General features: G+C 48.6%; 1 long non-coding RNA gene across 1 annotated transcript; it reads left to right on the plus strand.

The window, feature by feature from the left end:
• Positions 1 to 1,175: 1,175 nt before the first annotated feature.
• Positions 1,176 to 19,611, plus strand: LOC137210028 (uncharacterized). Its single transcript, XR_010936240.1, has 2 exons — positions 1,176 to 5,957; positions 10,813 to 19,611. It is a non-coding gene; the product is annotated as an uncharacterized lncRNA (long non-coding RNA).
• Positions 19,612 to 26,239: the final 6,628 nt, after the last annotated feature.

Genomic DNA, 26,239 nt, shown 5'->3' on the forward strand with positions numbered 1-26,239 from the left:
TCAAATATGGGTTGATAGGCCAGGAGTGGGATGTTTTCTCCTTCTGGAGAAACTTCATTAATTTACTCAACAAGTCCTTACTGGGCAGCTTCTATGTGCCAGGCACTGTTCTAGGACTTGGGATACAGCAGTGAACAAAACAGACTCCTGCCCTTGAGTAGACAGACAATAAAAAGTAAACAAAATAAGCAGATCGAAGGGTCTATTAGAAAGTCATAAGTGCTATGGAAACAAAGGAAAAAATAGAGCAAGGTAAGGAAATAAGTGCCGGGATGGGGCAGGTTGAAGTATTCAATTTCACGGTCAGAGTAGGTCTCCTTGAGAAGGTGAGTTTTGAGCAAGTCTGTATGCAGAGATTTGAAGGAGGCAAGGAAGTTGGCCACTAGAGCATCCAGGCAGAACAGCTAGAGCAAAGACCCTCAGGTGGGCAGGAATATACCTGACACTATTGTTCGGGAAACAGCAAAAAGACCAGTGTGTCTGGGGAGGAATGGCAAGAGGGAGAGTATGAGGAGATGAAATCACAGGGACAAGGTGGTGAGGGGCTAGATCACGTAGGGCCTTGCAGATCATTGCAAGGACATTGGCTTTTCTGAGAAAATCATTATAGAGTTTTGAATAGCATTGCTCTGACTTAAATTTCAACAGGGCCACTCTGGTTGCTGTGTTGGGAATAGAGTGGAGGAGGGCAAGAGCAGAGGCAGGAGGGCTAGTTAGGAGTCTGTTTCAACAATCCAGGTGAAAGATGATGGTGCTTGGACCAGGGTAGTAGCAATGAAGATAATGAAGAATAATGTTTTCAAGGTAGAGCCGATGGGAGAAAGAATAGTCAAGGATGACTCCTGGGTTGTGGTTTTTTTTTTTTTTTTTTTGGTTGCACTGGGTCTTAGTTGCAGCAGGCAGGCTCCTTAGTTGTGGCACGTGGGCTCCTTTGTTGTGGCATGAGAACTCTTAGTTGTGGCATGCATGTGGGATCTAGTTCCCTAACCAGGGATCAAACGTAGGCCCCCTGCATTGCGAGCATGGAGTTTTATCCACTGTGCCACCAGGGAAGTCCCGACTCCTGGGACTTTTTTTTTTTTTTTTTTTTGTGGTACGCGGGCCTCTCACTGTTGTGGCCTCTCCTGTTGCGGAGCATAGGCTCCGACGTGCAGGCTCAGCGGCCATGGCTCATGGGCCCAGCCGCTCTGCGGCATGTGGGATCTTCCTGGACCAGGGCACGAACCCGTGTCCCCTGCATCAGCAGGCGGACTCTCAGCCACTGCGCCACCAGGGAAGCCCTCCTGGGACTTCTGACTTGAGCAGATGGTAAGATGTCAGGGCCATCGACAGAGATAAGAAAGGCTGAACATGGGCAGGTTTGTGGGAGAAGACCAGAAGTTCAATTTTGAACGTGTTGAATTTGACATGTCTGTTCAACCTCCAAACAGAAATATCAAGTAGGCAGTTGGAATTATGAGTCAAGAATTTGGGAAAGAGATCAGGGCTGGAGATACAGATTTGAGAGTTTCCAGCATATGGGTGGAATTTAAAGCCTTGACTCAATGAAGTCATCTGAGAAGTGAGTACAAAAAAGAGTATTCCGAGGCACTCCAACATTAAGATGTTGGGAAGGTAAGGAGAACCAGCAAAGGCGATTGAGGAGTAGTGAGTTAGGAGGAAAACCAAGAGACTATTGTGTCCTGGAAGCCAAAGGAAGAAAGTGCTTCAAGGAAGAAGGTGAGAACTGTATAGAATGCTCCTGACAGGTCAAGTAAGATGCGACTGAGAAATGGGATTTGGCCATTGGATTTAACAACATGGAGGTCACTGCATTCTTGATGAGAGCAGTTTCCAAGGCATGACGGGAACAAAAGCCTGACTGCTGTAGACTTAAGATAGAATATGTGGGACAGAATTGGAGACAGTGAGTACAGACAGCTCCCTCAGGAGTCTTGCAGAAGGGTAGCTGGCAGGGTAAGTGAGGTCAAGACAAAGCTGCTTTTAAAATCAACTTTAGGCAAATTCCCTGGCGGTCCAGTGGTTAGGACTCGGTGCCTTCACTGCTGGGGCCCAGGTTCAGTGTCTGGTCGGGGAACTAAGATCTGCGAGCCATGCAGCATGGCCAAAAAATAAATATTGAGGCATAATTTACATGTAACACATTTGAAGTATACAGTTCAATGAGTTTTGACAAATATATACACCCATGTGACCACCACAACAAGCAAGGTATATAACACTTTGTTCATCCCCCCCAAAATTCCCTCGTGCCCCTTCATGGTCCTTGTCACCGTAACTACCCCCGTCCCCAGCACCACTGATCTGCTTTTTGTCACTGAGATTAGTTCTGCCTTTTCTAGAATTTCATATGTTAAATCACACGTGAGGTACTCCTGTGTCTACCTTCATATGCTCAACATATTTTTGAGACATAGCTCCATCTTTTATATTGTTAAGTGGTATTCCATTGTATGGATATATCACACTTGATTACCATTCACTCGTTGGACATCTGCATTGTTTCCAGTTTTGGGCTATTATGATTGTTTTGGCTATGAACATTTGTATACAAGTCTTAGTTTAGACATAAATTTCACTTTTCTTGGATAGATATCTAGGAGTAGAATTTCTGGGTCATAATGTATGTTTAATTTTATTAAAAAATTACCAAAATGTTTTCCAAAATGACTACATAATTTTACAGTTTAACCAGCGATGTATGAGTTCTAGTTGCTCTACAGAGTTACCAAACACTTGATACTGTCAGTCTTTAAATTGTAGACGAAGTTTGGTTTGTTTGTTTACAGAGAGTTCTGGTATACTGTTGGCCCAGCTTCCCCTAATGTTACCATCTTACAAAGCCGTGGTATATTTGTCAAAACTAAGAAATTAACACTGGTATGATACTAATAGCCCAACTACAAACTCTAATCGGATTTCACCAATTTTATCACCCATGTCCTTTTCTCTTCGACACCACATTGCATTTAGTCAGCATGTCTCAGTCTTCTCCCATCTGTGATCATTTCTCTGTCTTCTCTTATTTTTCATGACCCTGACAGTTTTAAAGAGTACCGGTCAGGTATTTTATAGAGGGTCCCTCATTTTGAGTTTGTCTAAGGTTTTCTTATGATTCAACTGGGGTTATGGGTTTTCGGGAAGAACACCCCAGGGTGAAGTGCTCTTTTCATTAGCTCATACCGGGGGGTACATGGTAACCACGTGGTGATGTTACCTTCATCACTTGGTGAAGATGGTGTCCACCAGGTTTCTTTCCTATAAAGTTACTGTTTTCCCCTTTCCATATTCTACTCTTTGGAAGCCAGTCACTAAATGCAGCCCGCCCTCAAGGAGAGGGGATTTAAGCTCCACCTCCTGGAGGGGGGAGTAGCTACAGGTATTATTTGGAATTCTTTTGTAGAAGAGACTTTCCTTTTTTAAATTAATTTATTATTTATTATCAGTTACCAATATTTAATAATTTGTTGAATCATTTATTTAAAGAGAAAGCTTTCTTTATAAAAGATGGGGAAAATAACAGCCTATCTGTAGGCTGCTAGAAATGATCCTGTAGTGAGCAAAATATTGTAAGAGTATCTTTGACTTCTTCAGTAAGCATTGAAAAATTTTTTCACTCTTAGAGTCTCTGCCATTGCTCATAATAATTTCACTTTTACCCATAGTTAATTTCCTTAGGCTCTATTGGAGGTCAGGCGACCTGAAATCAGGGCAGTTTGCCCAGATGACCCCTCGCTTGCTGAGAACTCCATGGGACCAGGCGTCAGGTCTGGTCATCCAGCAGAAGCCCTTGGTGCCTGTGGGAGCGGGTGGCCTCTCTCCCAGGCTCCTGAGCCGACAGGAGCGCAGTGCAGCAGGGAATTCCAGGGCTGGGGAAGAGCCCGTGTTTTCCTTTGGGTAGGAAAGAGCGGGACACCTGCCATGGGGAGCTGTAGCAGCTGGAGCCCTCTGGAGGGGACTGTGAGGGAGAATTCTAGGAGAAGGAAACAGCAGATGGAGCCCCTTGGCTCCAACTCAGAATCCAGAACAGTGGGCCCTGTGTGTCTTCTTTTCCCTCATTGGAAGGATGGAGCTCTGGGAACAATGGCCAGGGCTCTGAGCTCTGGCTGGGGGCTCAGGGAAAAGGGAAATCTGAGCACCCCAGGGCAGGGGATGAGAGGGGCATGAGCTTGGAGGCTCAGGTTAGAAACTCAGTGAGGGAAGAGACAGCCCGGGAGAGAGAGGCCCGGGACAGGCCCTTGGTCTGTCCAAGGGACAGCCAGCTTACCAGCCCCGCCTCTGCAATCCCTGCCCTCAGAGAGCTCTCCTCTGGTTCCAACTGGGGAGCTCCAGGCCCACACGCCTGGCACCGCAGGGTGCAGGGGTGGTGGAGAGAGTGCTGGGGACAAAGGTGACATATCCTGGGCGGCAGAAATGACCTCCAGGCATGTGTTTTGCAGAGTCTAGCAGTATGGTGTCTGCATAGACGCATGTATCTGTAGATGAATCAATCCACACCCTGCCATGACACCAGCACTGTCACCATTGAAAGAAAGGTGGCACATTCCCTCTCATTCAGAGAATACCTCTCTTTTCAACCAGTGGCCCACGGGTTTCTCATCAAGATAGTAATTCGTTGTGCAGGGAAGGGAACTTACCATGTGGAAATTCCCACTTCCTCCCGAGAACAGCGAATGCAGTGTGAACCTCGGTAAGAATCCACCCCACTGCCCCCATGCCTCCGAGGGCAGCTGTGCTTTTTGGAAGACTGCAGCCACTCTAGGTCTTATCCAAAGTCTCAGCCCAAGTCTGAAAAATGCCTGGGACATACCTAGGAGCCAGTCTCCCAAGCACCAATAACCTGGCTGATTGGAGCAGGTACCTAAGGTGCTTCTGCTCTGCATCTCCTTCTTCTGACAGCAGCGCTTCGGCTTTCCGTGGGGAGCAGCGCTCTTCAACCTTCTCTGTTCCTGTGCTTCTGTAGCAGTGCATGGCCCAGGCCCCAGGGGTGGACACAGAGCCCAGGCTGGGCCAGTCAGAGGCAACTTCGGCAGGCACCGCTAGACTCGAGTTAGGGCACAGCCTGCCCGAGAGTGGAGCTGATGCTGAGGGAAGGGAGGCCGAAAGGAGGGCAGAGTCCTGAGAGCATCCTCGGAGCTCCGGCTGCAGCTGGTCTTTTCATTAGAGAACCAAGCAAGTTCCTCTCCATCTTCCCCTCCCTCCCTCCTTTCCTTCCCTCCCTCCCTTCCTTCCTCGTCCTCCTCATTCTTCTTCTTCTCTCTCTCTCCTACTTATTTTGGCACAGTCCAGTTTGAGTTTGGCTTTTGTCTCTTGCACTAAAATTGTTCCAAAAAATACTCTAATGGCATTTCCACCTCCTGTGCCCGCAGAAGCCCCTCTCCCACCTTCGACACTGAGAAAGGCTTACGCTCAGGTGCCATGAGGCTACTGAACCATCACCAGCCCACAGCCCCTTTTGTCCCCTAGAGTGGGAAGTGAGAACATGTTTTTAAATTGAATACACGTATCTTTCCATTATACAAATAATACAAAAATTTATTTTTTTAATTACAGAAGAGGGGGAGAATTACTCATAATCCAGCTACTGTGAGCATTTTAGTTTATTTCCTTACAAAGGTTTCCCCAGACACACTTACATAGTTACAGCCCCAGCACACACACAGTATATGCTGCTGTTACCATTGTCATCATCATCATCATCATCATCATACAGGTATTGTCATTAGCATTTCTCTCTTTCTGTGGTTTTTCAAAGTCTATTTTTATCCGCTTCCCTTCAGTTGTTGTAAGATTGGAAAGTAAGTCAATCACAATGTAAACCCACTTGTTTAGGTGAGAGCTATTAACTCTAATTAACCATCCTTTTATTGTTCCCGGGAACGTGGGTTTCATCACCTGGAGTTTTATCCCGATGCCTCGGTCGCACCCCTAGAGATTCTGATTCGGAAGGACCCAGGGTGGGTTCCAAGAATTTGTATTTCCGAGCAGCTGCCAGGTGATGCCACTGCTGAGGTCTCAGCGTGTGAAACTCACCTGGGGCTAAAGTGCATTTGCTGTTCAGTTGATTCATAAGCAGATTCAAGCATGAGAAGCCCAGACGTAGATGAGTCCCAACTTCCAGGCTGAGTCATTTACTAAACCACTAGCTCATGCACCTGTGGTCTCTCAGAAGCCTACGATTTCTTGGGGGCCAAGTTTCCAAGGGGGGTATGACCTAGAGCTTCACGCCTAAAGCCTCTGGGATCCCCCAGTTTCACAGAAGCTGAAAAGGGGAAACATTAGTGAAGGGTTTCTTTCATTGCTCTTTTCTAACCTTCGCCCAGTCGGTTAGAGGTTAAGGGGCAGGCTGTGGGAGATCGGAGCCTTCAGTTCACTTTCATATTTATTTAGTGTTGGGGACTATTCAGGGGATGCGATGATGAATAAGACATGGTTCCGGCCTATAGGAGCTGATGACCAATGGAAAGATGAACACAAAATAAATAAATGCCATGTAACCTGAGAAAGTGAGGGTCGAGCGAGGCAGGGTTCCCTGGCAGCACAGAGGAAGGCACTCGGGCTGCCTCAGGGGGTCGGGAGGCTGAGCTGAGTAAGAGTTAGCAGTTGACCACGTGAAGGGAGGGGGAAGGGCACCGTGGCTGGTGGAACAGCAAAGCCAAAGAGGTAGGAAGCATCGTGGTGCTGTTAGGTGAGGGGTGTGAGAAATGGGGCTGGAGGACAAGGTGGGGCGAGGCCCAGACAACCTCAGCTGGAGGGCGGTTTGGAACCTCTCGTGTTTCTGGTCCTTGAGCCCAAGAGCCCAACGTGGAGCTAGCACGGGACCGTTTGAGGATTTTCAACCAGTCCACTAAGTGGAATGACGTGTTCTCCGCTCAGAATTTCACCTCAAAGGCAACACATTTGTCAGCCGTTCCCTGAGCTCCTGCACACGCCCAGCCACCACAAGGCCCCGTCAATAGCTTCTGTAGCGGGAACCACATGTCCGTCTAAGGACCAGGTATTGGATTGGCTTGCTAGTAATAGAGAACCAAATAGCAGTGGCTTAATTGAAATACAGGCATATTTTCTCTAGAAAGCAGTCCAGGGTTCACAGAGGGGCCCTGTGGTCAAACTCAAGTACTTCTGCCATTAGAATCCACTGTCCTTGACTGCGTTGCTACTCAAAGCATGGCCTGATGCCCAACAGCGTCGGCATTGCTGGGAACGGGTTAGAAACACAGATGTGGCCTCCTCTATAGCTCGGAACCACAGTCTGCCTTGTAACTAATCCCCAAGTGATTTACTTGAATAGCTGTAGTTGAACAGGTTGGCCTAATCACTTACTGCAGCCCAAGTCCCCAGATGGCTCACCCTGGGAACTTGGGCTTTGGTTAGGGGAATTTGGGGTGGGTCCAAGAGAGCAGAGGTTTGCTCTGGATTGGGTGCTGTCAGGAAACAGGGCAATTCTATGGTCAAGTATCTTAGTTTTATCTGTAAGGAGGGCAGACCAGATCAAAGCTAAAGTTACAAGTGGCAAAGAAGCAGCTGTCATTCATATTAGCCAGGAGAGGGAGATCTTCAGTATTTAGTGGTTGTTTCTGTCTGTGTTTGGATAAAATTATGAAGTGGTCCATTTGACTCACTTTATTACAGTCACAGGATGACCTTGTTTGACATTGGTGTTCTGTGAGATGGTTTATATCTAACAAGAGACATCTAGGGACTTCCCTGGTGGTGCAGTGGCTAAGAATCTGCCTGACAATGCAGGGGACACAGGTTCAAGCTCTGGTCCGGGAAGATCCCACATGCCACGGAGCAACTAAGCCCATACGCCACAGCTACTGAGCCTACACTCTAGAACCCGCAAGCCACAACTACTGAGCCCACGTGCCACAACTAGTGAAGCCCGCATGCCTAGAGCCTGTGCTCCGCAATAAGAGAAGCCACTGCAATGAAAAGCCCACATGCTGCAACGAAGAGTAGCCCTTGCTTGCCGCAACTAGAGAAAGCCTGCGCACAGCAATGAAAGCCCAACACAGCCAAAGATAAATAAATAAAATAAATAATTTTTTTTTTAAAAAACATCTAGACCAGGTTCTAACAAAACTAAGGCCTAGCTGAAAGTGTCAGACCAGTTTTCAGATGTCAGGGGCTGCTTTTTTCTTTCTCGACTTCAGAGACTGAGAGCCAGTGTTTTTGTTTGTGGCTTCCTTTTTCAAAGTTGCCTCATAGTCCAATATGGTTGCTAGAGCTCCAGCTATCACATTAGTGTTCTGGGGCAGAAACAGGGGAGGGGAGGGTGGGGAGACATTTCCCATCTCCCTTAAAGAGGTTTTTAGGAAGCCCCACCCAACCCCTTGCATTTATACCTCATTGGCTGTCCCTAGTTTCAAGAGAATTGGGAAATATAGTATTTTAGCTGGGTGTGTGGCTGCCCCTCCCCAGTCAGGAACTTTCAGTAAGGCAAAAGGGGAAATTGGGTATAGAGTTGGCACTGGCAGTCACTCTCTCAGAAAGGGAAGCCTGGGCTCTGGAATGGGGAAATTCTAGGGCCTGGAGGGTGACGAGATTTTATCTTCTCCTCCTTATCAATATTTAACATTCCTGCTACTGGTTGGCCAGAATCTTCACATTAAAGAAGAATAAGCCTGTCTCCAGGGTCAGCAAGAAATTCTTGCAAAGTAGAATTTGCTTCTCAGGTTTTCCATACCACTCGCCGGAAGAGCGGGAGGGGTGTAAATATACAAGTTGCAACTCCCCCCGCCGCCACAGGTGGGAGAGCTGTTGGAACCGGAAAGGAGATCTAGGGGAAGAGTTGTTCTGCTCTAGCCCATCCTTAGGGAGGATGAGCAGTGGGAAGAAGACAGCTGGAAACAAGGTATTGGAGCTGAGGAGAAGGAAGCATGCCTTCTTTTTTATTTCATAAACCAGCATAAGAGTGGGCATCCCGAAGGTCAGCCGTCTACATACACAGTGGTGTCCTAGTAATGCCCACTCACAGTGACGCACCCCACCTCTACCACACATGTTACCACCAGCTCAGGTAGAACTCCACTCCCTTCAGAGTGTCCCCAGTCATTTTTCGGAAGCCCAGAAAGGGACTCCTCACCCGTGTCCCTTTGTAGTGCCAGTTGCCAAGTTTATTGCCTCATTTAACAGAAGTTTACTGAATGCCTTCGAGACACCGTGCTCATGATGTCATATGAATGATTCAGGTGTCAACAAGAGAGACACATCACAGACGGTAGAGGGCTGACAGCTTACTGAGGGAGACCCAGAATAATCTAAAAAATATACCCTCGTAAATTACGGAAACGCTGTGATTAAAATAATCTGACAGTGACCAACAGGAGATGGGGTGTTCCTTAAAAATACCCCAAGCATCCGTGTGTGTTCCCGCTTTGGGGCACAACTTCTTTCTGCAGGAAGGAGTTTCCGCCTACACATGCCCGTGACTCAGTCCTCACTTCCTTCAGGTCTTTGTCCAAATGTCACCTTCTCGATACCGCCTTCCCCGGCACCCACCCCCAGCCCCTGACTCCCTAGTTCCTGTCCCTGCGCTATATCCCCGCTCTAAAACTTCCTTCTAAGAGATGAGGGTTTTTGTCTATTTTGTCACTGCCCCCAAGGTCTAAAAACAGTACGTAATGGGCCTTCAGTGAGCGTGTCTTGGATGAATGAATGAGAGAGTGAATGAATGCATAGCACAGGAAGGGGCCGCCAGGGAGGATCCCCGGGGCCACATGGGGAGTTTGTCTTTCCCTCCTTGGGAAGCTGGTGAAGCAAGGGCAAAAGTGATTTGGTTTGTGTTTATCACTGCTCCTCTAGCTCTTTTGGGCAGAATGGCTTGGAAAAAGCCAAGGTGGAAATGGGGGCGAGGGTCAAGGTGGGCAGCCATGGCAGTGGCTGAGGCAAAGAAAACGGCCCTTGGATAAGACCACTGGACGTGGCGCTGGAGGAAACCTGGTAGATCAAGGGACCGTTTGGAGGCGGGTGGGACAAGATTGTGCTGAATGGGTCGGGTATGGGAGAGGAGTAGAACCTGACCCCTAGAATTATGGCCCCGGCTGCTTGAGACACGCAGATGGGAGGGAGAACAGGTGGGGGCAAGTCAGGAGTCTCCCTTGAGAGGTGTTTTCCCTCTCCTGCTCGGCAACACCCCCCCAACATCTGCAGCCTGCGAAGGGGCGTGGCCAGAGCCTCAGCGCAGCCGCCAGGATGGTGTCCGTGGTGGGGTGGGGTGGGGGGTGGGGGGGTCCTACAGCCGTTCAGGTGTGTGTGAAAATGTTGCCTTGTCACATCCGCCAGCCGCCCCCAGCTGTGCACCCTGAGGGGATTCACGATGGAGAAAAGCAGGATACCGGCCCTAGATCACTAAGGTGCACATCAAAGGCACGATTTCAGTGAGCCCAGACTCTTGCAGCTTCGCATACATTAGGAAAGCGCTACATTCATTAACTTGAGATGTCTGGTTTTCTCTAATTAACAGTAATCTCTTGGTGTTCTGACTACCTAGTTTTTGTTGCAAAAACTCTGCAAAAACTCCTGTATACCCTGGCCCCTCCCTTACCCCTTGGGAGCAGTTCCTCGGGGCTATCCAGAGAGGCTGTCTTCCAGGCTTAAGTCCTCAGTTGTGTCTGCCAAATAAAACATAATTCTCAACTTTTAGGTTGTGCTTTTGCTTTCAGGCTGGGCCTTGACCCCTGCTGAGGCAGCCATGCTAGGTTCCGCGCAGGTCGGGGCTCTGCCCATCCCCCCACCTCTCTGACCCTCACCCCTCTAAGGTCCAGGGCTTCACCCCAAACCCTGTCCCCCTCCCTCTTTCCTCTGCAGCGTCCCTGCTCCAACCCAACCTACCTGGCTCCACTGACGAGAAAGACCTGCTTTACACGCCAGTGTCCCGGGGACAGACGCCTGGCCCATCCGCTTGGGAGCTGTCCAGATAACACTCGGCCCCCAAGGTGACCGCCAGCCAACACTGAAGACGGTGCAGGAGTCAGAAGGAGCAGAGAGAACTTGCCAGAGCATCAGGGCCTCCCCAGAGCCAGGAACCCACAGGTGACACACACTCCAAGGGCCCAGCCTCCTCCCAGGGCTCTGTCCTCCGTTCCAGGGGGACCAGAAGAGGCCTCTGATGAGGCCCCGTGCCGCAGGGCAGAGTCCAGTCTCAAGGTGTGCACGCTCTCACTTTCTCCACCTTCCTTCCTGGCCCTGCCTTCTATTCCCCAGAGACGCTCCCATCCCATCCCCACTCCACCTCCTCCTTGTCCTTTGTGTTCTCCTCTGGGCTCTTTGGCCTCTGTATCCTTATTTCAGAGTTGGGGGCTGTGTGTTTCATCTCCTGCTTCTTAATTCCTACAGGCTGGAGGGTGTGTGTTACACTACTACACAGTGGAGCTGGCGAGCACAGACTGCAGCTGACAGGCCTGTGTTCAAGTCCAACCTGCTGCAGTGTGGCCTTGGGCAAGGAAATTAACTTCCCTGTGCCTGTGCCTCCCTGAGAAGTGAGGACACTAATGCCTACTTGAGAGGCTCCTGGGAGGGTTAAATGAAACCCCGTTGGCGAAGCACCCAGCCCGGTATCTGGTGTGCAGTAAGGACACAGCTGTTATTCTAGGGTGACAGTGCTCGACAGCACACCAGGCATTCAGCAGGTGCACAGTGAGTGCTCTGTGGCCGATGGGCTGAATCTGGGTCTTTGGTTGCCTCACGGGGGTTAGGCACTAGAGCATTTGTTTCCATTTTTCTCTGGACCTGTCTCATATCTGCAGGTGTGGAGAAGTACAGGCTGACCTCTCATTTCCTCAGAGCCTGAGCCGGCAAAGACAACAGCAGGTCAAGTTCACGGATAAGTGTAAAAACCGACACTGGCCCCTCTCAAGGGGTGGAGAGAATCTTTCTCACAAAATTTTTCACTATTCCTCCCACGCTTTTTCTCCCTAAAAGCATCCCTAAAGCAAGAGCAGGCTTTGAGGCAAACTTCTGCCTCAAAGACAGATTTTAGAGACATTCTTTGAAGATCTTTCTGGTCCCATGTGACCTGTTGCAGTGACTGAGTCCCTAATAAAGAGCAATGGGCGGGCTTCCCTGGTGGCGCAGTGGTTGAGAGTCTGCCTGCCGATGCAGGGGACACGGGTTCGTGCCCTGGTCCGGGAAGATCCCACATGCCGCAGAGCAGCTGGGCCCGTGAGCCATGGCCGCTGGGCCTGCGCGTCCAGAGCCTGTGCTCCGCAACGGGAGAGGCAACAACAGTGAGAGGCCTGCGTACCGAAAAAACAAAAAAAAAGAGCAATGGGCATCTCCATAGCAGGTCGTCATCATGACACCTCCCTGATCGACCCTGACCTGGGCACCAGGTCCCGGACCAGCCCCAGGCATATTTTATATCCATATGCGTCCTGTCATCCCCATGATAACCCCATTCTACAGGTGAGGAAACTGAGGCTTCGCAAGGTCACACAGCTGGTCAATAGCAGAACCAAGTAGTGCAGTCTGTTTGACCTGCCCCAGCCCACACTCCCGCCATGGGGCCACTCCCTTTTGTACTGGGGTGAGCACTGGCCTAGAGCCTGAGGATCCAGCTCTGAGCCAGTGACACACGCTCTCCCTGGAACCTCAGCTTCATTACTTTCTAAACGGGGGGAAGGAAAGGCCACCCTCCCACTGCCCAGGTGAGGGTTCTGGGTGGGGGCAGGAAGAGAGTAGAGTGAAAATAAATTTCTTTTTAATTTATAGCTAACCAGATTTTCTCTTGCAGCAATTTATATCTGTTTCCCCTAATTCAGGCAACTGTGAGTATGAGAAAAGCATTCAGCCGTTTGAAGAGTGCTATTTAACTCATTACAAAGAACAAATCTTTTGAATCTCTGAAAATTTTCTGGAAGTCACATGTCATTTTCACTTTCACCTATTAAAACTGAAGCTTACATTCAGCGTTTTAAAAAGTGTCCCGGTGCAGAGGCAGCCAGCAGCTGGCGGCACAGGCTGCGTCTCGGGCCTGAGTCAGAGGTCATCCCTCCCTGGGAGCACAGACCATCTCAGCAAGTTGCTGTCTTAGGCTCAGACCTGAACTTATTTTGAGAGAAAGAAAGACCTGAAAAAGATCACAATGAACCAACAGAAAATCTTCAACCTCTGTCATTATCTTGACTCACTGTGGGCTTGGGAGTGGGCTGCACACATTCCAGGAGCCCAGCAGGAAAAAGCTGGGCCGTGAGGAAACGGAGTTCCTGGGCTGGAGTGGAGCCCAAAGCCTGTATGAGATCCCTTCACACATCTGCTTCCCTCATAAGGGATCCCTAACTCCCAGGCTCTGCCAGGTAGAAACCAAGCTAGCACTGGGCCAGGAGCCAGAGCAAGGGCTTACCTGGTAGGAACATCTGCTAAGCTCTGAACAAAATGCAAAAGCTGCTATTTTAATGATCATAAATTCCTACAGCAGGTTCCCCCAGTACCCTGGCTACCATGTTAATGGAATCATTTTTCAATTTACTGGGTACGGAGGAGACCCAGTGCACAGGGCCGAGCAGAGGGTCTGTGTGTGTGTGTGTGTGTGTGTGTGTGTGTGTACACGCCTGCATTTTTCAGGAGTAAGGATATTTGCATAACACAGATATCGTTGCAGATACCAGATAAACAGGAAGTTTCAGAACCGATGCTGTTTCCTTTTGCTGTGAATCAGCAGCCTCTTTCTTCGCATACAGAAATGGTGAAAATCACAGGGTATGGCTCTGGAATGTGCAGTACAGGAGAAAGAGCACAAAGGTTTCCAGTCCCCTTTTTTGGTGGAGGGCTTCCCTGGACACCCAGCCCTGCGCATGCTCCTCAGGCCGGCACTCTCCACCAGCCTGGCTTCCTACAGCGCTTCAGGAGATGCTTGGGTGCCAGCCCTAAACACATTAGCCAAACAGTGTCCAGCCGCACAACATTCGTTTCACCAGTGCTTGGAAGAAGCCCAGCCAGGAGGGTGAGGGAGCCCCTACCTCCTGGTTCCTGGCCCCAGGTTTGTGTCACAGAGAGGCCATGCGGAGTAAGGAGCACGCCCTGGACTTGGCACCAGAATCCCTGGGTTCAGACCCCTGCTCCAGCCAGAGAGACCTTGGGCCACCCGCTTTCCCCTCTGAGGCTGGGTTTCCCTATCAGTTCCGTGGGGCTGATAATGGCCCCCTGCAGGTTGGGGGCTGTAATACATGTGAAAAGCAGGGAATATAAAGCAGCAAATAAAAAGCACACGCTTTGGAGTCAGATGTCTGAGTTCAAAACCCAGCTCCATTGTGTTCTGGCTGTGAGACTTGGGGCAAAGTACTGAACTTTTCCAAGTCCATTTGCTCATCTATGAAATGGAGACAATAAGAATAGTCTAACGGAACCCTCGTACACTGTTGGTAGGAATGGAAATTGGTGCAGCCACTATGGAAAACAGTGTGGAAGTTCCTGAACAAACTAAATATAGAACTAGCATATGATCCAGCAATCCCACTCCTAGATACGTATCTGGAAAAAACAAAAACACTAATTCGAAACATTACACGCACCCCAATGTTCATAGCAGCACTGTTTACGATAACCAAGACATGGAAGCAACCCAAGTGCGCATCAACAGATGATTGGATTCAGAAGCTGTGGTATATATATACACAATGGAATAATACTCAGCCAGAAAAAAAAGAAGAAATACTGCCATTTGCAGCAACGTGGATATACCTAGAGAATATTATGCTTAGTGAAATGTCAGAGAAAACAAATACTGCATGACATCACTTACATGTAGAATCTAAAAAAAGATACAAACGAATGTATATGCAAAGCAGAACAGACTCACAGATACAGAAAACAAACTTGTGGTTACCAAAGGGGAGAGGGAAGGTGAGAGGGACAAATTAGGGGTATGGGATTAACAGATACAAACTACTATGTATAAAATAGGTAAGAAACAAAGATGTACTGTACAGCACAAGGAACTATAGCCATTATCTATCTTGTAATAACTTATAAGGGAGTTTGATCTGCAAAACTACTGAATCACTGTGCTGTACACCTGAAACTAACAATATTGTAAATCAACTATAATTCAATGGAAAAAAAAAAGAATAATCTACCCGACAGTCTACTGAGAGGGTGAAATGACATATCACTTAGCACCCAGCACAGTGTCTGGCTCACAGGAAACTCTCAACTGTGTGAACCAGTTTTCCCACTGCCTTCTCCCCCTTCCTCCGCCCTCCTTCCACCTGCCTCATCCAACACTGAAAGACCTGTGAGGTAGGGACCACTGCTGAGCTTCACCAGTGACTGCCCAGTACCTGGCTTGGCATGTAATAAGGCTTAACAAATCAGTTGAATAAAAGAACAGATGTTCCTGGTTCATAGCAGGTGCCGAGGAAATGTAGAATATGTATGTATGAAAACAACAGACCGCGTCATGCACTAGTTTTGAAATCCCTAAAAGGGGGCCAGTATAGAGTAATGATTACAGGCATCGTGGGCTTATACAGCAGTCAGATCTGGTGTGTCCTTTAACGTCTCTCAGCCTCACTTTCCTGATCTATAAAATGGGCACAGTAGTAGTAAGTCACCCATGCTGAGTTGTTTTAGGGTTAAATGAGATAATACATGCAAAATACTTAACATAGCGCTCTGCACATAATAAGCATGTAGAGGAATGTGTCGGAGAAATCCCAGCTTCAAGACCCTAGAGGAAGATGATTCAAAGACTTGACTTTTTTCCCAAGAGGACAAGCCTTGGGCCTGGCAACCCTCTTGCCTCATTTCACTTGGTTCCCTCCTTCCCAGAAGTATCTCTCTTCCTCCTTAGGCCTGGTGGTCTTTTCTTGTTGAAGAGTTGGTGCTTCTGAAGCCCTGCTCCCACCACCCCTGTGGGATTTCTGCACAGGACAGTGAGCTGTGCCTCACTGACCCCACTCTGCTGCTCCGTGCATGGGTGCAGGGGTTTGGGAGGCTTGTCTCTGCAAGGAACACAGCACGCTGATCCAGGTATTTACTCTGGGGCTTGGAAGCAGTGGACACAAGGGCGGAGCACCAAGGTCTGTACTCAGATAGCCTGACTTTGCATCAGAGCTCTGCATGGACAAGCTGTCTGATCTCAAGTCTGCTACCCTCTGTCCACCTCAATTTCCTAATCTGTAAAATGGGGACCAGTGCTAGTACCCAGGGCTGCTTGTGAAAACACTTAATAGCCAGCTTTGGCACTAACCTATTAAATGAATGCCAGTCAGTACAGGCACACCTGCTAAATATTAACTCTGCTAATCTCTACTGCAGAGGTTGCTGTGGCTCCTGGCACGTTATAAACACCCTAAACTTTAGCCATGACTTTTATGTTTAGCTCATGTCACACAGTTCCCAGAACAGTCCCCAGGGGAGGGACATTCAGAGAAGTGGTGCCTCTAAACAGACCTGGTCTTTGTCCTCTCCCAGGCCAACTAAGAACCCCTTGCTTCTCTTTGCTCACCAGAGAGTCACAAAAGTGCTGGGGATGGGAAAGGACCTTGGTATTATCTGCACAATGCAAATCAGTGTACCCCTGTGTTCCCCTTGGGTGGGAGCTGTTTTCCCCATGAGAGTTCTTTGCAAATCTTCATCACGGCCACAGAAGTGCAAAGTACATGGTGGACCAGTCACAGAGTTTGTTCACAGTACAAGCCAAGCCAGTGCGTGGCTCGCAGATCACACACTGGGGCCCCCTGCATTGCCCGGATGGAAAAATCCAGAGATGTTTATTGTGCACGTACCACTGGACAGCTTCTGTCTGAGGCCAGAGTCTCTCTCCCTCCTGTTATCACTCTTGGACCAGGTTTTTGAAAAGGGCCCCAGGGCATGCAGGCAGCCCTCCACAGCAGCAGGAAGTTATTCTCGGGCAACCCCCATTCTGCTTCCTGCACCCCAACAGTCCATAGCCAGAAATATCGAGGACACCGGGCCCAGCTGCCCAGAGGCTAGAGGTCACTTCTGCTCCCAGCAAGAGTCTGCAGGAGGCCATGTCTGCTAAGGGCCAGGACAGCTGGTCACCCTGGAGGCCCTGCCTGGGCTTTGACGGCCTGCCGGGCCCCTGTCATGAAGACTAAAAGCAGCCACCTCTCTCCCGCAGACCCGGCAGTGCATCTATGTTTGGGGCTGCGTATCTATGAAGTCCTGTTCTGTCGCCTCATAAAAGATGCTCCCACTGGAGCGAGTGTGGAAGCGGGCCGGGGAGGGAGGTGACTGTACCTCAGGGCACTGGCTCTGGAAATGTAACCTGGTTGCCCATCAGGGCCAAATAATAGAATGCAAAGCCAAATGGAATTTTCTAGTAAGTGTTTTAACGGAGGACATTTTTTCTTTTTAGAACTGCATCGTTCATGATTAGAGCTCAGCAGGAATTTACCCATGGGTTTTTCGAGCATCTGTATTTGTCCTTTGCTATGTCACAACTGTCAACAAAATAACATTGTAATCATAAAGCTGCCGTTTCTTGTATGTAAAGCCTGCTCCAACCTCTAGCAGGTATTTATAGTGTACATATTCTGTCCTTTGATGTATTTCTTGCCAAAACCCATGAGGAAGGAAGTATAATAACAATACTAATTATTATAATAATTATGCTTTTGATTATAATGATTATAATCAATACTAAAATAAAATTTTAATAAATAAAACATGCATTAAACTTTTCTTAACATGCCAGGCTTTGTGCTTATTGTCCTATAACTAACATCTCACTTGTTCCCTCCATGAGCCCCATAAAGTAAGTACTATTATTGCCCCATTTCACAGGTGAGTAAGAGGAGACCTGGGACTCCAGCCCAGGTCGGCTGCCCCCGGAGCCTGTGAGCTTCCCCACTGCACCATCCAGCCTCCCTTGTCAGCCCTGCTTCTCTTCACTCGTCTCCTACCGGGGGAGGCAAGGGCCAGGGGGCTGAGGAACCCACGGCCAGGGTGCAGGCCACTGAGTGGGCCAAGCTCCAGGATGCAAACCCTCCTGGCTCTCCTGGCAGGTCAGAATTCCGGGGCTGGCTTCCCACTGCCTCCCTGCCAGTCAGTGCCGACTAGGGATAACTCCCCCTCAGCTCAAATGAAATAATCAGGATGACTGCTGTCAGCTGCACTGACAGCCATGGATTAGCCACTCGAACTATTAGATGGACACCTTGGAAGCTGAAATTAGAGGACCGAGGACTAAACAACCTTAGCAGCAAATACAGAGCTCTGCCGTATCCTTCCGCCTTGCCCTAGTTTCCCCTATCATTAGCACCTTGCATTAGTGTGCCACATTTGTTATAAATGATGAAACAGTATTGATACATTATTTTTTTTTTTTTTTGGCCATGCCACACAGCTTGTGGGATCTTAGTTCCCTGACCAGGAATCGAGCCCAGGCCCTCGGCAGTGAAAGTGTGGTGTCCTAACCACTGGACCGCCAGGGAATTCCCAATATTGATACATTACTATTAACTAAAGTCCAGAGTTTACATTAAGGTTCACTCTTGATGTAGTACATTCTATGGCATGGACAAATGCATAATGATATGTATCCATCACTACAGTACTGTACAGAATAGTTGCACTGCCCCCCCAAATCCCCTGTGTTCTAGCTGTTTATCCCTCCCTCTCCTCCAGTCCCCCACCTCTCACCTCCTGCCCCAATCCCTGGCAACCACTGATCTTTTTATTGTCTCCATAATTTCACTTTTTCTAGAATGTCACCTGTAATAGTTGGAATTATACAACATGTAGCCTTTTTAGGTTGGCTTCTTTCACTTAGTAATATGCATTTAAGGTTCCTCCATGTCTTTTCATGGTTAGATAGCTCATTTCTTTTATCACCGAATACTATTCCTTTGTCTAGAGGTACCACAGTTTATCCACCTACTGCAGGACATATTGGCTGCTTCCAGGTTTGGGCAATTATAAATAAAGCTGTTATAAACATCAGTGTACAGGTTTTTATATGAAAGTTAAGTTTTCAAGGAGAACAATTGCTGGGTTGTATGGTAAGAGTATGTTTAGCTTTGTAAATAGTATTTTAAACTTAATTTTACTTTGGATATTATGTGTTTTAATGGGAGTCCTTAAGTTGTTCTGGGGATTTGCAATTCTTTCAGTAGGAGCAGGAGATTTCTCACGTACAAAGGTATAGCTCTCCATCCTCTCTCCTGTCCCCACCTCTCAGACTCTCTGTCCTTCCCCACTCTCCGGGGACACAGACAAATCTGCTCTCAGACCCACCAAGCTGGGGTTCCATGCCAAGGCCTGGTTCGCACCTTCTCCAGGACAGGGAAGGAATTGTACGGCTTTTACAAGCAGTTAAAATTCAGCTTCTGCTGAGTGTACACAAAGATGCCATTTATGTCAAGCTAAATCGTTTAGAAAGTCAATAGGATTTACAGTAAAGTTTTGGCATAATTCTGGAATATAACTGAACTCATTGTACACACATTATTAGGTTCTTGAATTTTAATATATTTCATTTCTTTCTCTTTCCTGAATGCTGTTTTCTTATTGAATTGCTCCTTCGTCTTCTTGATACACATACCTCTACTTTGGAAAATCACACTCGTTTTTTACTAGCTCAACGGGGCAGGAGGTAGGCCTTGTTTGTCTTTGTAATGCCTAAGTAAATATTTATTGAATGAATATTTTGGAGAAAACTATCTTGTTTTTTCCTCCAGTTTGAAAATGTCTTTCCAGGGGAGTCAGTCTTTACAGATATATGTACGCATGAGCATCATTGCAACGTCATTCACATACTGATTTAACATGTTTTTAAATGTCCTCTTTACTTCCCCGGCTCACAGTCTTAGAGGAGACAATCAAGGGCATGATCAACGGCATGAGTTCAACCTCAAGGGCATGTCTCTCGGATTTCCGAGCCCCTGAGTCTCAGGCCTTTCTCACGAGGTTCTGCTGCTGTCAGGGTCCTTTACACACGGTCCCTTGGGGCCCCACTGGGGCCAGCTGCTCCTGACCCATTGAGGGTCTCTGTGTTCTCGTTCTCCAGTGGTGCCCTTGGGGGACCAATTTATAGAGGAGCCCCTGGCACATTGAGCCATTGATACTGCAGTCACTGTAAGCTGACAGCTCTTCCTCGGGTTTTCATTCTTACTAAACTCCTCAAAGGAAGCCAGCTGCGTTTAATTTGTTTGGCTGGTTTGTTTAACCTCTGGGTCCTTCCAATGAAGAAATGGACCCTAATTTCCAGAGAGCATTTTGAATGACTGTCACACTCAAAGTTTCTCCTCCTACTGCCCCAGGTGTGGCCCAAGAAGAGCCCTGCTCACTGAGACCCTCCTGCCCGCTCAGGAGAGGGACAGCCCACCATCCCCTGCTTTGCTCAGGGGTCCTGCTTCTGGTGTCCCGGGTCTTGATCCCCAGCCCCAGTGTCCCCTACGTCTTTTCCCCGGAAGCCCTAGGAGTGAGCTCTCATGAAAAGCAACGTTTCTGTGACCCTCCCTCCCATTGCAGAATTCCTGTGGTGGGCATGCTGATTGGCCCTGCTTTAGTTAGGGGAGGCTGAACCGCCCAACAACTAGATGACCAAATGCATGGACTCAAATACGACAGAAGTGTATTTCTAGATCAAATAGCATCCCAGAGCTATATTCCAGGTCAACAGGTGGCTCTAAGCCACATGGCGATTCAGTGACCCAGGGTCCTTCCAGCTGCGGCTCCATCATCCCCGAGGGCCCTTGAGCCCGTGAAAGGGAAACAAGAACATAAAGGAATCATGCTGCTGTCTCTAAAGCTCCGCACACTGCATTGCCTGGAAGTCAGTCTTATGGCCGCCCCACCTGCAGGAGGGGCTGGGAAATATTGCCCGGCTCTCACCCAGCAAGAGGGAGCGAGAGATGCGTTTTGGTGGAAAGCCCACAGCCCCGCCACAGACACCGTTCCTCTTCCCCCATTCCAATCCACCCTCCCTTGCCTTCCTGCTCTCGCCCCATGTGCCACCCTTGCAATGTGACACATTGAAAATTTTACAACCTAGGAACTAAGACAATGAAGAGTTGGCCACCTACGGCTTCTAAGGAGCAGATAATAGAATCTGCTCACTCACCATTGCTGTCTCAGTAACACACGCCATATCACAGCACTGGTCCGCATTAGCATTCTTGGAGTTTTTACTTTGTTTGCTTTAAAATTTATTGTCTGTGCTGTTATTCATTATCCCCAGGCCTCACTGATGTGTACCAGCTCCAGGGGAAATAAAAACCAAACATCTGCAAACATCTTCCCTGAGCACAAATGCATTTCACAGCTTCGAGCTCAGCATCAGTCTTGTGATATTAACCTTTGGATAAGTTCTCAGGCTCCCATTCAGACACATTTGCCTTAATGATACTGTTAATGGAAAACTGGACCAGACTTGGGGTTACAGGCCTTGACACCTCCACCCCCATTCCAGCTGAGGCTGGTTCCTCCTCTACCAAGGTACCAGAGAAGTCAATTTAGGGGAGCACTGGATATTTATTGGGTGTCCTGTGGAATAATGTGCACTTTTGGCTTAGAGGTGGGGGAGGAGCGAAGGGAGGATCCAATGTGGGGCCTCCAGAAACTATAGTGGTCCATGGGAATTTGTCCAGCTGGAGGTAGCCATCTGCCTTAGGCGACACTCACCAATTTTTTTTGTCACCTTAGGCTCCCTTTTCTCTTTCTCTTTTTTTCTTTTTTCTTTTTGTTTTTGTGATACGCAGGCCTCTCACTGTTGTGGCCTCTCCCGTTGCGGAGCACAGGCTCCGGACGCGCAGGCCCAGCGGCCATGGCTCACGGGCCCAGCCGCTCCGCGGCATGTGGGATCTTCCCGGACCGGGGCACGAACCCGTGTCCCCTGCATCGGCAGGCAGACTCTCAACCACTGCGCCACCAGGGAAGCCCCCTTTTCTCTTTCTTATTGTTCCAAGTGTGAGTGCATCCCAGCCGGGGCCTGCCTTTGCCGCTAATCCGCTGACTGACCTCTGCTCGTCCTGACACCCATCCCTCACTGTCTCAGGGCTTAAGAACTTGCTGGCACTCTTCGGTGCGTGACTTTGGTAACCACACCCCACCTTTCCAGGTTCCGCCCTCTCCACCTCGACTGACTGCCGCCTGCGTGTATCTGTGCCTGAATTCCCCGTGAGAACCTCCCGATGCTGCCCCTCCCCCAGGCCGGCCCTCAGGGGAGCCAGCGCCAGGACTGCAAGCGGACACCTGAGGGCGTGGACATCGCTAGAAGCCACCCTCCTCCCCCTCCTCAGTCTGCAGGGGGATTAGTTCTAGCCCCAAACCGCCTGTTACTGTCCTCTTCCTGCCCCACAGCCAGGGGCCTCCTGTGTGTGCTGCCTGACCTTGGAGCCTGCACAGGTAATGAGGGTCACTCCCACCTCAGAATCCTCTTTCGTGCTGTTTTTCCCAGCCTGGAATTCCTGATCTGTCCCTTTCTGCCCGCCTCCTCCAGAGAGCCCCCTTTGATGAGCTCGCCGAGATTTCTACCTCCGCTCGGGTAGCTATTGCTGAAACCACACAACTCAGATGGCACTCGAACCCAGCCAAAACCCAGACTGGGACTTGAACCCATGGGCTGGGACTTGAACACACTGTCTTTTTTGTTTTTTTTAATTTGTTAACATCTTTATTGGAGTGTAATTGCTTTACAATGGTGTGTTAGTTTCTGCTGTATAACAAAGTGAATCAGCTATACATATACATATATCCCCATATCCCCTCCCTCTTGCGTCTCCCTCCCACGCTCCCTATCCCACTCCTCTAGGTGGTCACAAAGCACGGAGCTGATCTCCCTGGAACACACTGTCTTTTCATTGAAATCGCACACCTGGTCTCAGGAGTTAATGAGGCCCAGGTTCTTTATGTCTCAGTGCAGAAGGAATTCAGTGAGAGGCAAAGTGATAGGTAAGAAGAGGATTTATTTAGAGAGATACGCAGTCCATAGACAGAATGCAGTCTGCTTCAAAAGGCAAGACCAGCCCTGAAATATGGCGTGTTTCGTTTTAACGGGCTGGGTAATTTCATAGGTTAATGAGTGGGAGGATTATTCCAACTATTTCAGGGAAGGGGCGGGGATTTCCAGGAATCAGGCCTCTGCCCATTTTTTGGCCTTTATGGTCGACCTCTGAACTGTCGTGCTGCTGGTGGGTGTGTCGTTCAGCATAAGCTAATGAGGGTATAATGAGGCTCAAGGTCCACAGGAAGTTGAACCTTCTGCCATCTTCGGGCTAATTGGTTCTAACCAGTTTATGTCGTATCCACAATGGCTTGTTTTAAAAGTTCTGCCCTGGGGCTTCCCTGGTGGCGCAGTGGTTGAGAGTCCGCCTGCCGATGCAGGGGACACGGGTTCATGCCCCGGTCCGGGAAGATCCCACATGCCTCGGAGCGGCTGGGCTCGTGGGCCATGGCCGCTGGGCCTGCACTTCCGGAGCCCGTGCTCCGCAACGGGAGAGGCCACAGCAGCGAGAGGCCCGCGTATCGCGAGAGAAAAAAAAAAAAAGTTCTGCCCTGCCCCCTTCCCTCCTGTTTCATTACCAGGCCCAGGTGAGCAGGCCTTTAGCAGAATCCTCTACTGGGGCAAAAACTCTAGATTTTCTGCAGGAAGAAACTACTGGAATTATATCAGAGACAATCAACTGCCCCTCCCTGTTAGTTAACAGAAGCTTTTAGCCACAAAAGGGTGGAAAGCACACCTTGCAGTGGTGGAGACGGTAGAAATACCAGGTGAATCCACTCTCTAGTGACTGTAGTCAAAAAGGAGTAATCCCTCCCTTTGTTTTGTGGCTGTGGTTGCAGCCTCAGTGAAAGCTGCACTGCAGATGGGACTCGAACACAGTCTTCCGACTGAAACCGCACAACTTGTCGCAGGACTTAATGAAGCTCAGGTTCTTTATGGCTCGGCACAGAAGGAATTCAGCAAGACGCAAAGTGATAGGTAAGAAGTAAATTTATTAATATCATATGCTTTGTAAAGAGGTTGTGGGAAAATGGTGCCTGAGAGTGAGACAGGAAGGGGGCAGGGCACAACCTTTAAAAGAATGACATAGCCAGACGACACAACATAAGCTGGTTGGAACGAACTAGGTCCAAAATGGCGGACAAGTCGACCTCCACTAGACGTTGAGCCTCAGTATACGCCCATTGTAATACGTCAGCACGCTAAATGACACACCTGCAGGCACCGTGACAGTTCTGAGGCCAACCAGGGAAGGCCAACAAATGGGTGGGGCCCAATTCCCAGAAATCCCCAACCCGCCAAACCTCCTACGCATAAGCCTAATTAGGGTAAATTACCCGGCCCTATAAAAACCGACAACCCCCATACCCCCGGTTTCTTGGCTTCTTGCCTCTCTCACCTTCCGAGATGGCCCACGCTCTGTCTGTGGAGTGTGTTTCTCCCTGAATAAACCTTCTTTCTCTTTCCTATGGCTCACCCTCGAATGCTTTCCTGTGCAAAGCCAAGAACCCAGACTCGAAGGCCATCCCGGGGACTTGGACCTGACCTGGGATGTGCCCATCCTTCCCACCCCACTCTCTCTCCTGCAGCAAGAGAATGGTCATGTCCCAGGTCTCAGGCGAGTTCCTGGGACGGACGCCAAGTGAGGGGCCTTGGCTTCGAGCGGGAGAGAATTCAAGAGTGAGCCATAGTAAAGTGAAAGCAGAGATCCACATTCCACGGGCAGAATGCAGCCCATTTCAAAAGGCGAGAGCGGCCCTGAAATATGGAGCGGTTAGTTTTTATGGGCTGGGGAATGTCATAGGCTGAGTGGGAGGATTATTCCAACTATTTTGGGGAAGGGGCAGGGAGTTCCAGGAATCAGGCCACTGCCCACTTTTTGGCCTTTTATGGTTGGCCAGTGGATGTGTCATTTAGCATATGCTAATGTATTACAATAAGCGTATAATGAGGCTCAAGGTCTACTGGAAGTCGAATCTTCCACCACCTTGGAGCTATTGGTTTTAACCAGTTTATGTTGTATCCTCAATAGCTATGTCATTCTTTTCTTTTTTAAGAAATTTTATTGAAGTGTAGTTGATTTACAGTGTTGTATTAATTTCTGCTGTACAGCAAAGCATTCAGTTATACATGTACATATTCTTTTTCATATTCTTTTCCACTATGGTTTATCACAGGATATTGAATGTAGTTCCCTGTGCTATACAGTAGGATCTTGTTGTTTATCCATTGCGTATATACTAGTTTGCATCTGCTAATCCCAAACTCCCAATCCTTCCCGCCCCCCCCCATGGCAACCACAAGCCTGTTCTCTACACAGTAAGTCCCCTACCTATGAACAAGTTCCATTCTGAGAGTGCATTCATAAGTCCAATTTGTTCATAAGCCCAACAAAGTTCTCCTAGGTACCCAGCTAACACAATCGGCTATATAGTACTGTAGCATTTTTAACCTTACAGTACTGTACCTTGAAAACTACAGTAGTACAGTACAACAGCTGGCATACAGGGGCTGGCATGAGGGGACAGGTAAGAAGAGTTACTGACTGGAGGAGGGAGGGGAGGTGGGAGATGGTAGAGCTGAAGGATCCTCAGCAATGGGAGACAGAGGGCAGGCTGCAGTTTCACTCACGCCTGACGCTGATGGCACAGGTTCTGGTTCCTTGCTGGAACAAGATGCATGTTCGCATCTTTGAAAGTTCGCAACTTGAAGGTTCGTATGTAGGGGACTTACCGTATCTGTGAGTCTGTTTCTGTTTTGTAGATATGTTCCTTTGCGTCATATTTAAGATTACACGAATAAGGGATATCATATGGTATTTGTCTTTTTCTTACTTACTTCGCTTAGTATGATAATCTCTAGGTCCATCCATGTTGCTGCAAACGGCATTATTTCATTCTTTTTTATGGCTGAGTAATGTTCCATTGTATGTATATACACCACATCTTCTTTATCCATTTATCTGTTGATGGACATTTAGGTTGTTTCCATGTTTTAGGTATTGTAAATAGTGCTGCTATGAACATAAGGGTGCACGTATCTTTCTGAATTATAGTTTTGTCTGGATATGCGCCCAGGAGTGGGATTGCTGGATCATATGGCAACTCTATTTTTAGTTACGTCATTCTTTTAAATGTTGTGCCCTGCCCCCTTCCCTCCTGTCTCATTAAGAGGTTTGGGTGAAATTTTTATTCCAGTTGCCTCCAGAGGTGAAAGTGTCTCTGGGTGTGGTCCTTGGACCACCTGCCTCAGAACCACCAGTGGCTCTAGTTAAAATGCAGATTCCTGGTTTCCTTCCCTAAGACCTGGTGAACCAGAACCTCTGAA

The sequence above is a fragment of the Pseudorca crassidens genome, chromosome 17, assembly GCF_039906515.1.
Source record: "Pseudorca crassidens isolate mPseCra1 chromosome 17, mPseCra1.hap1, whole genome shotgun sequence".
Classification (NCBI taxonomy): Eukaryota; Metazoa; Chordata; class Mammalia; order Artiodactyla; family Delphinidae; genus Pseudorca; species Pseudorca crassidens.